The following is a 9340-nucleotide window of genomic DNA, read 5'->3' as shown; positions in this document are numbered from 1 at the left end:
TTTTTTTGTATCAAGGTAACTACTGTACTAATCTTTCTTGTTTATAACTATGTAGTACTATATTCAAGGGAGCTCAGGTGGCCTATGGATAAGGACTTGTACTGCCCACCCAAAAGCAAGTACATGAAGCCCACCAGTTTCCCAAAGAGACAAAGGTGCTCACTCGCCTGTCAGAGGCTAGAAATCACTGGGGAGCCAGCTGTGTTTGTTTGTTGTTGATTAGTATGTTGTTGAGTTGTGGTGTATGTAGTCCATAATGAATTGCTCTGTAAACCCAAGGCTGTCAGTCTCTGGAGGTTTGAATCTACCCAGCAGTGTGAAATAAACAAACAAACAAAAAACCCACACAGAGAAAAATCCCCGATTGGCAAGCTCCTTCTGTTGCAATTTATAATCTCAGAAATCAAATAGAGGGTTATTATGAGTCCGAACAAACTTGAAAGCAATAGAAGAAGATGTTGTAGATTTTCATTTCCTTTCTTTTTTACTCTTTCAATGCTATTGCTGACATTGAGTTTCTGTTAGGAAAATAGTAAGAGATTCATATATAATAAAGTATAAAAATATGCATATATATACATAAATACATAGTACGACATTAAAATGTGCACGGATATTCACATGAATATAATTGAAGGTAGAAATACCTCTGGACGGGTTGATGTTAGTTAGGAATGACTGTGTGAGGGCATCACATTTTGCATTTGTTATTTTCTGTGTTACGTTTGTCCTTCGGCATGTGAGAGAGACTTATCTGTTAGATTTACTTCTTTCCATATTAACTGTGTTCCTGAGTAATTAGTTGAGTCATTTTTTATTAGAAATCAGTGCATTTGAAAGCATTATTGGTTAGCCTCTTTATTTCATTGTATTTGTCATCCAAATAAATGCTCCCATAAACCAGCAAGTAAAGTCTGCTCAGGCAGTCTAGTGAGGAATTCAGGCATTAAAACCTATTTAAAGGAGGACATTTTCCCTCTAAAAATACCCTCAGACTATTCACTTCTGGAACGACAAGGTCCGATTGTAATTATTTTTTTCTTCCCTCACTCTCCTTCCCTAATGCTGCCGCTTTGACACAAGGCTACATCTTTCCAAATAACATTTTAGAGTAACCATGGGAAAACCAATAACCTTTAACTAACTTCCTGTATGAAGAGCCGTAACAAACCCCACTCCCCTTCCTTTACGTTCAGTCCTGCTTCCTTTTCTAATATACACACTCACATATTGATACAGTTTTTCATGTCAAGATATTGTAATCAATCTTTGGAGGTCTTACATTATTCTTTTTATACTATAATTTCAGATTTTTCTGGACTTGAAAGAATTAAAATTTTTTTTATGGCTTTCTTTTTATCAACTCCTTCTTTCTTTTCTATTCCTACCTTTCTTTTGTTGTTCTTTGCTGTAGATTTAAATGTCTTTCCCCCTATAAAATTTATATTTAATGTATCTTATATTGTCCTTTTCCTTAGTCTTTTCCTCCATGAACACAGACATGAGCCTCCTTTCTGTTTTAATCCTTAGTTCCATGGACTTCGAAGTCTTCTAGGACCTCTCTTGTTACAGTCCATCTCTTTTATGAAGTACATTTTGTTTAATATTACTACTTTTATGTCCCTGCCATATCCTGAGATGTAACTGGTTTGTTTTTGTTTTCTCCCGTCTGCTCTGGAAATGCCTATTCTATCCCCTTGCTTTCTTCTAGAACCTCATATCCTTTCTCTGCAGTCCTTTTGAGAAGATGTTACCAGTTTAGGGCTTTCATTTCCCTTTCAATGACATTTAACATGCTCCTGGGTATACAGTTTAAAGGTGACCTTCCTCCCTAGAATGATATTTCCTTTTTTTCTTACTCTTTCAGCTAAAAGCAATGACCTTGTCCTCCATTCCTAAACCACTTTTTCTTACTAATTCTGTGTCTTTTTCTCTGGCTTCACTCTGAGTGTCCCCATACTAATATCTATATTCGTCCATTGCTAAATGAAAGCCATTTGGTCATTAGTTACCCTCCTCTTCTCTTTGGTACACTGTCCTTCACACATATGTTTTCTAATCTAAACACTTACCAGCCTGCCACTTCCGTTTGTGACGCTAATCTCTCATGGCATCCTCCTAAAGCGAACTAGAAATCTCATACAGTCAAAATGTCATGCCTCTGGAGAATGAATAGAGTCTTTAGCCATGGCTGGTTAATATAATCACCATTGCTTTCCACTTTCTCCTGGGGCGCTCATTCTCCAAGCTAAATAGTATTGCTTTGTTGCGTTGAAGCTCATGTCAGACTCCTTATTTCCAGGGACTTCAATTACTGTCAGTATGTCCCTTGAGTTCCTCTAGACCAAATTAATGAAGAGGGTCCCAGTAGCAATTACGTGGCCTGAAACTGGTCTCCATGAAAGCAGAAATTCATAACTAATTTTTTATTAAAAAGAATCTCTTTTTACAATAACAAATAAATAGATAACTTACACTAATTATTTTCTTCTTTTTCCCCCATTGGAAGAGTTGTTTCCTTATGCTCTTGACCACTTCCCCTTTCCTCTAAAAAAATGTACTACCAATATACAGACTTAAAGTGACACTACCATCAGGTTTCCAAGGCTGTAAATCCTTACAGTAGGAGGCTGTTCATTTTAATCCATGGACCTCCTGATAGAGTCTAGTTGCCAAACTTTTAATTGTTGTTGTGTTAGGTACCATCAAATCAAGTACAACTCATAGCGACCTGAAGAACAGCCAGCCTGAACCCTGTCACATCCTGTGCCGTATCGATTATTTCTGACACCCTAGAGTCCACTGCTGATATCACCATTAATTCATCTCCTTGGGGTCATCCTCTCCTTTCCTGGCCCTCCATCTTTCCATACATGATGCTCTTTTCCAAAGAATAGTCTTGTCTAGACAAATATCTAAAGTACGAAAGACAAAGCTTCACCATCCTTACCTCCAAGGAGCATATAAAAGTCCTCTTCTTTAAAGTTGGGTCACATTTTAAATGTTACAAAGTCAAATTCCAAAACAGGTGGCACTATCAGCTGGGCACTTTAACCCTGACAAAACATAGAGCACTCAGGGTATAATTGAAATCTCCAGCCAGGAGTGAATTGATGAAAGATGTATCTTACATAAGAAACCAAGGATGTTTCTTATGTTTTTACTTGCCTATATGGAATTAGGTTGAATATTACAAACAAAGATGTATGTAAAGTTAATAATTTACTTATGTATGAATATAAATGTGCTCACCAAGTTGTGCCAAGAAATCTGGAGAACAACCACTTGGCCAACTGACTGGAAGAGATCTATATTTGTTCCCATTCCAAACAAAGGTGACCCAACTGAGTGCAGAAACTACAGAACAGTGTCATTGATTTCACATGCAAACAAGATTCTACTGATGATTATTCAAAACCAATTAGAACAGCATATCATCAGAGAACTGCCGGAAGTCCAGGCTGGGTTTAGAAGGGGTCATGGTACTAGGGATATTGTTGCTGATGTTAGATGGATCTTGGCTGAAAGCAGAGAATACCAGAAGAATGTCTATCTGTATTTCATTGATTGTGCAAAGGCATTTGACTGTGTGGATCATAACAAACTGTGGCTGACTCTGAGAAGAATGGGAATCCCAGAACATTTAATTGTGCTAATACGAAACCTGTACTTGGACCAAGAGGCAGTAGTCAGAACAGAGCAGGGTAATCCTGCATGGTTCAAAATTCGGAAGGGTGTACGCCAGGGATGCATCCTGTCTCCATATCTTTTCAACATGTATGCAGAGAAGATTATCCGAGAGGCTGGGCTCTATGAGGAGAATTGTGGCATCAGGATTGGTGGAAGATCTATTAACATCCTGCGTTATGCAGATGACACAACCCTGCTTGCTGAAACTGAGGAGGACCTCATGCACTTGCTGCAGAGGGTCAAGGACTGCAGCCTTCAGTATGGACTGAGGCTCAATGTCAAGAAGACAAAGATTCTTACCACTGGACCAATTATTGGCAGCGTCAGGATGGATGGTGAAGAGATTGAGATTGTTCACAGCTTCAGTTTGCTCAGCTCCACAGTCAACACTCTTGGCACCAGCAGTCAGGAAATCAAAAAGCGTATCGCGAAGGGAAAGTCTGCTGTTAGGGACCTCTCTAAAGTACTCAGGAACAACAGTGTCTCTCTGGAGACTAAGGTGCGCCTGACACAGGCCATGGTATTTGCAATCACTTGTTATGCATCAGAGAGTTGGACAATGACTAGGGAGGACAGAAGGAGAGTGGAGGCTTTTGAGCTGTGGTGCTGGAGAAGAGTACTGAATGTACCATGGACTGCCAGGAAAACAAACAGATTTATCTTGGAGAGGATTAAACCAAGCTACTCCTTGGAGGCAAGGATTCTGGGGCTTCGTCTGACATACTTTGGACATGTTGCCAGGAGGGACGGGTCCTTGGAGAGGGACATCATGCTTGGGAGGGTGGAGGGACAGCGCAGGAGGGGAAGACCCTCTATGAGATGGATTGATTCGGTGACTGGGGTAATCGGGATGGGTGTGTCAGAGGCAGTGCGTTTGGCACAGGATAGAGCAGGGTTTAGGGCTGTTGTGCATAGGGTCGCTATGGGTCGCAAACGACTGGACGGCAGATAACAACAACAATATGAATATAAAAATAATAGACAAGAACTTGCACACAATGCTGTGTTCTCATCCTTTGCTGTGCTATTCAACACCCTCTGTGGTTTCACAATTAAGGTACAAGACCTTGGATTTGAGAAACTGGACCTAAAGATCTTTGTGTGCATGCAGGCTATAGAAGAATTCCATTCTCTGTCTTCCTGACAAAAAAAAAGGAACAACAACAACAAAAATTGTTAAGTGTATAAAGAATTGTTATGCAATACAGAATTTCTAATCTATTAATGAGCAAATGATCTAAGACATGTATTACCAAAGCCAGAAAGAGGCATGAGGAGCACCCCAGGATGCTTTTGAGAAAGGCCAAGCCTGCCAGCAGAATTGCAATCTTTACTAGCATGTGCTAGGATTTATTATAAATTTAACAAAAATTCTTTTGAAAGTTTTATAGTTCCTGAGACTAGTGTTTTGTGTGAAAAGGGATAAAAGAACCAAATATTAAGAATGAGATACAAGAAAGCTGCTCCTTTGAAAACTATTGACTTCTGAGAACAAAATTTAAAATAAACGCAGACGACTTGGGATTCTGCTGGCACTTGTACGTGACAGAGGACCATTTAGCTATTGGTTTATTGTCATCTAACAAGCTGCATGTACACAATAAGGACCTTACTCTGATCACAGGACCATATGTAGTATTTGTCATCTTACCACCCACCAGGTCCCACATACACTCAAATCTAAATCTAGATACTTGAAAAGCTAAACCTTTGATTTGTCAAGTACTGAGATTTCCAAAAACGTCCCCTGCCCCTTGTGTGTGATATCTTTTCAACTTTCCTAACACCCTGATTGAGCGCTCTCTTGTAATAGCTTCTTTCTTTCTCTCTCTCTCTTTCTCCTTTCCCCTCACTTCTCTCTTCTCCTCTACGCCTCATCCCAACGTTGGTTCAACTCTGTTGTTTGTGTTCTGTGTCCTAAAACCCTGCTGTGATCCTTAATGAAATAAATTTCAGGAAGCCTATTGATTGGATCCATGACAGTGTATAATTTATAGGAGCAGCTGGGCTCCCACATCCAGGGACAATCCTTTTACTCTTTATGCCCTCTCTCCAATTCTGATCCACACTAACCCTTTCTCCCAATTTGTTGGAAGATTTTTCTGTCTTATTCCTTAGACTTCATCCATCTCTTAGTTTCATATTAAGGGAAATCGGTATCTCTTAGGTTTCAAAAGAAACATCACAGATTATCACATCTTAGTTACTAAACTTGTTGTTGTTGTTATGTGCTGTTGAGTCGCCTGTAACTCATAGCAACCCTATCTATATACAGCAGTCTGAAATCCTGCTCTAGCCTGTGCCAATCTTATTGTCTCTGACACACCTACCCCCATTACCCCAATCACTGAATCAATCAATCTCATCAAGGGTCTTCCTCTCTTGCACTGTCCCTCTACCCTCCCGAGGATGATGTCCCTCTCCAAGGACTGGTTCCTCCTCGCAACATGCCCAGAGTATGTCAGATGAAGCTTTAAAATTCTTGCCTCCAAGGAGCAGCCTGGTGTCACACTCTAGGAAACACATGTTTGTTCTCCTATCATTCCACGGTATATTCAATAGTCTTTTTCAGCACCACAGCCAAATGTATCAATTCTCCTTCTATCATCCCTGGTTATTGTCCAGCTTTCCGATGCATAGCAAGTAATTACAAAGACGATGGCCTGGGTCAGGCACACCTTAGTCTCCAGATTGAAATCGTTGCTCTTCAGTACTTTGGAGATGTCTCTGACAGCAGACTTTCCCAATGAAATTTGTCTTTTAATTTCCTGGCTGCTGGTACCAAGAGTGTTGATCATGGAGCAAAGCAAATTAAAGTTGTTAACCGTCTCAATCTCTTCACCATCTATCTTGATGCTGCCAATTGGCCCAATGGTGAGAATCTTTGTCTTCTTGATGTTGAACTTCAATCCGTATTTCAGTATGCAGAACTTGACCCTCAGCAGCAAGTGCTTCGGTCTTCCTCAATATTAAACTTAGATGTCTCAAAAAGATCCTCTTACCTCTGAATTCAGTTTCATTCTCTCTCTGAATGTCTGAATGTTCCGCACAAGGATTCTTGATGACACTTCCAATTTTATAAACCTCAGTGTACACAGTCTCACCCGTATGTAATTTCACATCCGTTGAACAGAAAGGCTGGTTCGCAGTCTCACCAGTGTGTAATCTCACGTCTGTGGAACAGAAAGGCTGTTTCACAACTAGTCAAAAACTAGAGGAGTCTAAGTTTTAATGGCTGACAAACTTATAATTCCACTAAGCGGGAATGCTTTTTCCCTTTCTTGTTATGTGGCAGAAATGTCTGCTGCATTAGCCCAGTCAATTCTTGGTTGTTGTTGTGGTTTTTTTTTCTCCTTCCATTAGCTGTTGTACACAGGGTTGTTATGAGTAGCAGGTGACTGACTGAATGGCACATAACAACAATTTTTTAAAAGTGTCATTTTGGTCTATGAACTTTTCTGAAAGGGTCACATTCCAAATAAGCCATTGCTGGACCGGCCTCCATTGCTGTCTCTGATGCTGGGCACGTGGCTAGCCTCTTTCATGACTTTATCCAGGCACTGGATGCCGTTCATATGCCACAGGGTTCATTTCACTGGGTCTTATTTCCAATACTGATTGCTTTTTAGGTGGTACTATTTGAATATTGTAACCATGCCATTAAGTTTGGGAACATCGAAACAAAGGTCATCTCTTCCGATTTATTTGTTGGCAGTGTAAAAGAAAATCTGATTTCTTCCCATATCATGACAGTTAAAAATGACAACATTTCCACTCCCTTTTCTAGCCATCTTATCCAGACATTGGTTGGTTTCCACATTTCTTATTTTTCCCAAAGAGAAATAATGGCGCAGAATTTGAGAATCAGGATAAATATTCTCTTGGTACCAAGAAAAAGGTTTGCATTGTAGTTTCTGTCTTAGGGGAAGTCTTGATGATCTATCTCCATGGTCTACCTTTGTAACAATGGGGAAATGATGTAGAATAAATTATTGAATCCATCCATCCAAATTTCTGCACGTTGTTCATTACTTTTATTGATTATCTGCCTTGTGTCTCCCGGAAATGTATAAGGTAGCTTTCCAGAAAATATGTTCAACATAAAAATGTGTAACAATTCCCAAAGTACCTCCACGCTGCCAAATCGTAAAGGAAATGTCTAGGTTTTCTCCTCCCGCAATATACAGATAGGTCCAGTTTCCTGGAACTAATCACTGTATACTGGGGGGGGGGGGGAAGGCCTCCTGCCATTGTTGGCGTTCTGACAGGAAGTGTTCCATCACCTTTTCTTCTGCCCACTTCTCGGGGAACAGGACACCAGTGCGAATTTAGCTGCCGGTTGAATTTACCACCTGTCATATCTGCTTCTGCAATGCATTCAAAAGCGCCATCGCTGTTCAGTGATAGGGCACACGACTGTTCTGTCATGCTTGATTCCAGCGAGGACAAGCGCCAATCACTCCACTGTGAGCCTTTGAGACGGTGACTGGGTGACCTTTAGACAAAACAACTCCTTTCTTCATTAACTTCAGTCCAGAATGCTGTTCCATTTGAATTACATCAACAGGCAGTATCAATTATTTTTTTTCACATAACTCTCTGGAGGTCTTTTCAAAAATCTCTTTTTTTATTAACTTTAATGAACGTTTACAGAGACATTTTTTGCGAATGTCGATATTTTTAATGTATTTTTAATAGTTTTAATGAACATTTTCAGAGAATTTGGATTTCCATTCATTCATTGCTACACTTCTCTACCCGCCCAGCCCTCTCCCTCCGCCCCCCTACAGAGACTTTTGATTTCCATTCATTCATTGTTGCACTTTTCTCCCTGCCCACCCCTTCCCCCAATTCGCTTTTCTCTTTGAAAAGAAAATAAAAATTCTTTCAATGGTATACAATCCCCCCAAGTCTACTCCATTATGCAGCCTTCATTTTGGACTCCTGTCATGACAGCAATACCCAATCATATATCCCTTGTAAACAGTTCTCTCCCTCATCTGTTTCAACGCAGTATACATAATTTATTCCCTCTTTCTCAGTCTCACCCCAACCCTGATGTCTTTAACTGGCGTCATTTAACAGGACAATTTGTTCTAGCATGTGTCCTGGTGAACAGTTAATGACACTGTGGACAGTTCGCAGGAGGGAGCCCAAAGCCTCATTGGGGAAACAGTCACCATGCTTGTTGTAGAAGAGTATCTGGAGACACTTTTGTTTTCCACCATTCTAACCTAATGTTGAACAGATGCATCCCCGCATGTGCCCACCTGTTTATGCCAGGAAATTTAGAAGACAGCTAATGGACCACCTGACTGAAAGAGATCCATATTGGTCCCCATTATCAAGAAAGATGATCCAACAGAATGCAGAAATTACCTTACAATATCATTGATAACTCACGCAAGCAAAATATTTTTTAAGATTTCAAATTTTGTAAATAAACTACTTGTTGTTGTTGTTATGTGCCGTCGAGTCGTTTGCGACTCATAGTGACCCTATGCACAACAGCCCTAAACCCTGCTCTACCCTGCGCCAACCACACTGCTACTGACACACTCATCCCGATTACCCCAGTCACCGAATCAATCCATCTCATAGAGGGTCTTCCCCTCCTGCGCTGTCCCTCCACCCTCCCAAGCATGATGTC

General features: G+C 40.4%; 1 pseudogene; it reads right to left on the bottom strand.

The window, feature by feature from the left end:
* Nucleotides 1-7239: 7239 nt before the first annotated feature.
* Nucleotides 7240-8118, bottom strand: LOC102853861 (annotated as a pseudogene).
* Between the last annotated feature and the right edge of the window lie 1222 nt (nucleotides 8119-9340).

This window comes from Elephantulus edwardii, unplaced genomic scaffold, assembly GCF_000299155.1.
Source record: "Elephantulus edwardii isolate Elephantulus edwardi_28Jun2011 unplaced genomic scaffold, EleEdw1.0 scaffold00329, whole genome shotgun sequence".
Lineage (NCBI taxonomy): Eukaryota > Metazoa > Chordata > Mammalia > Macroscelidea > Macroscelididae > Elephantulus > Elephantulus edwardii.
This window is presented reverse-complemented; position numbering and strand designations above follow the sequence as displayed.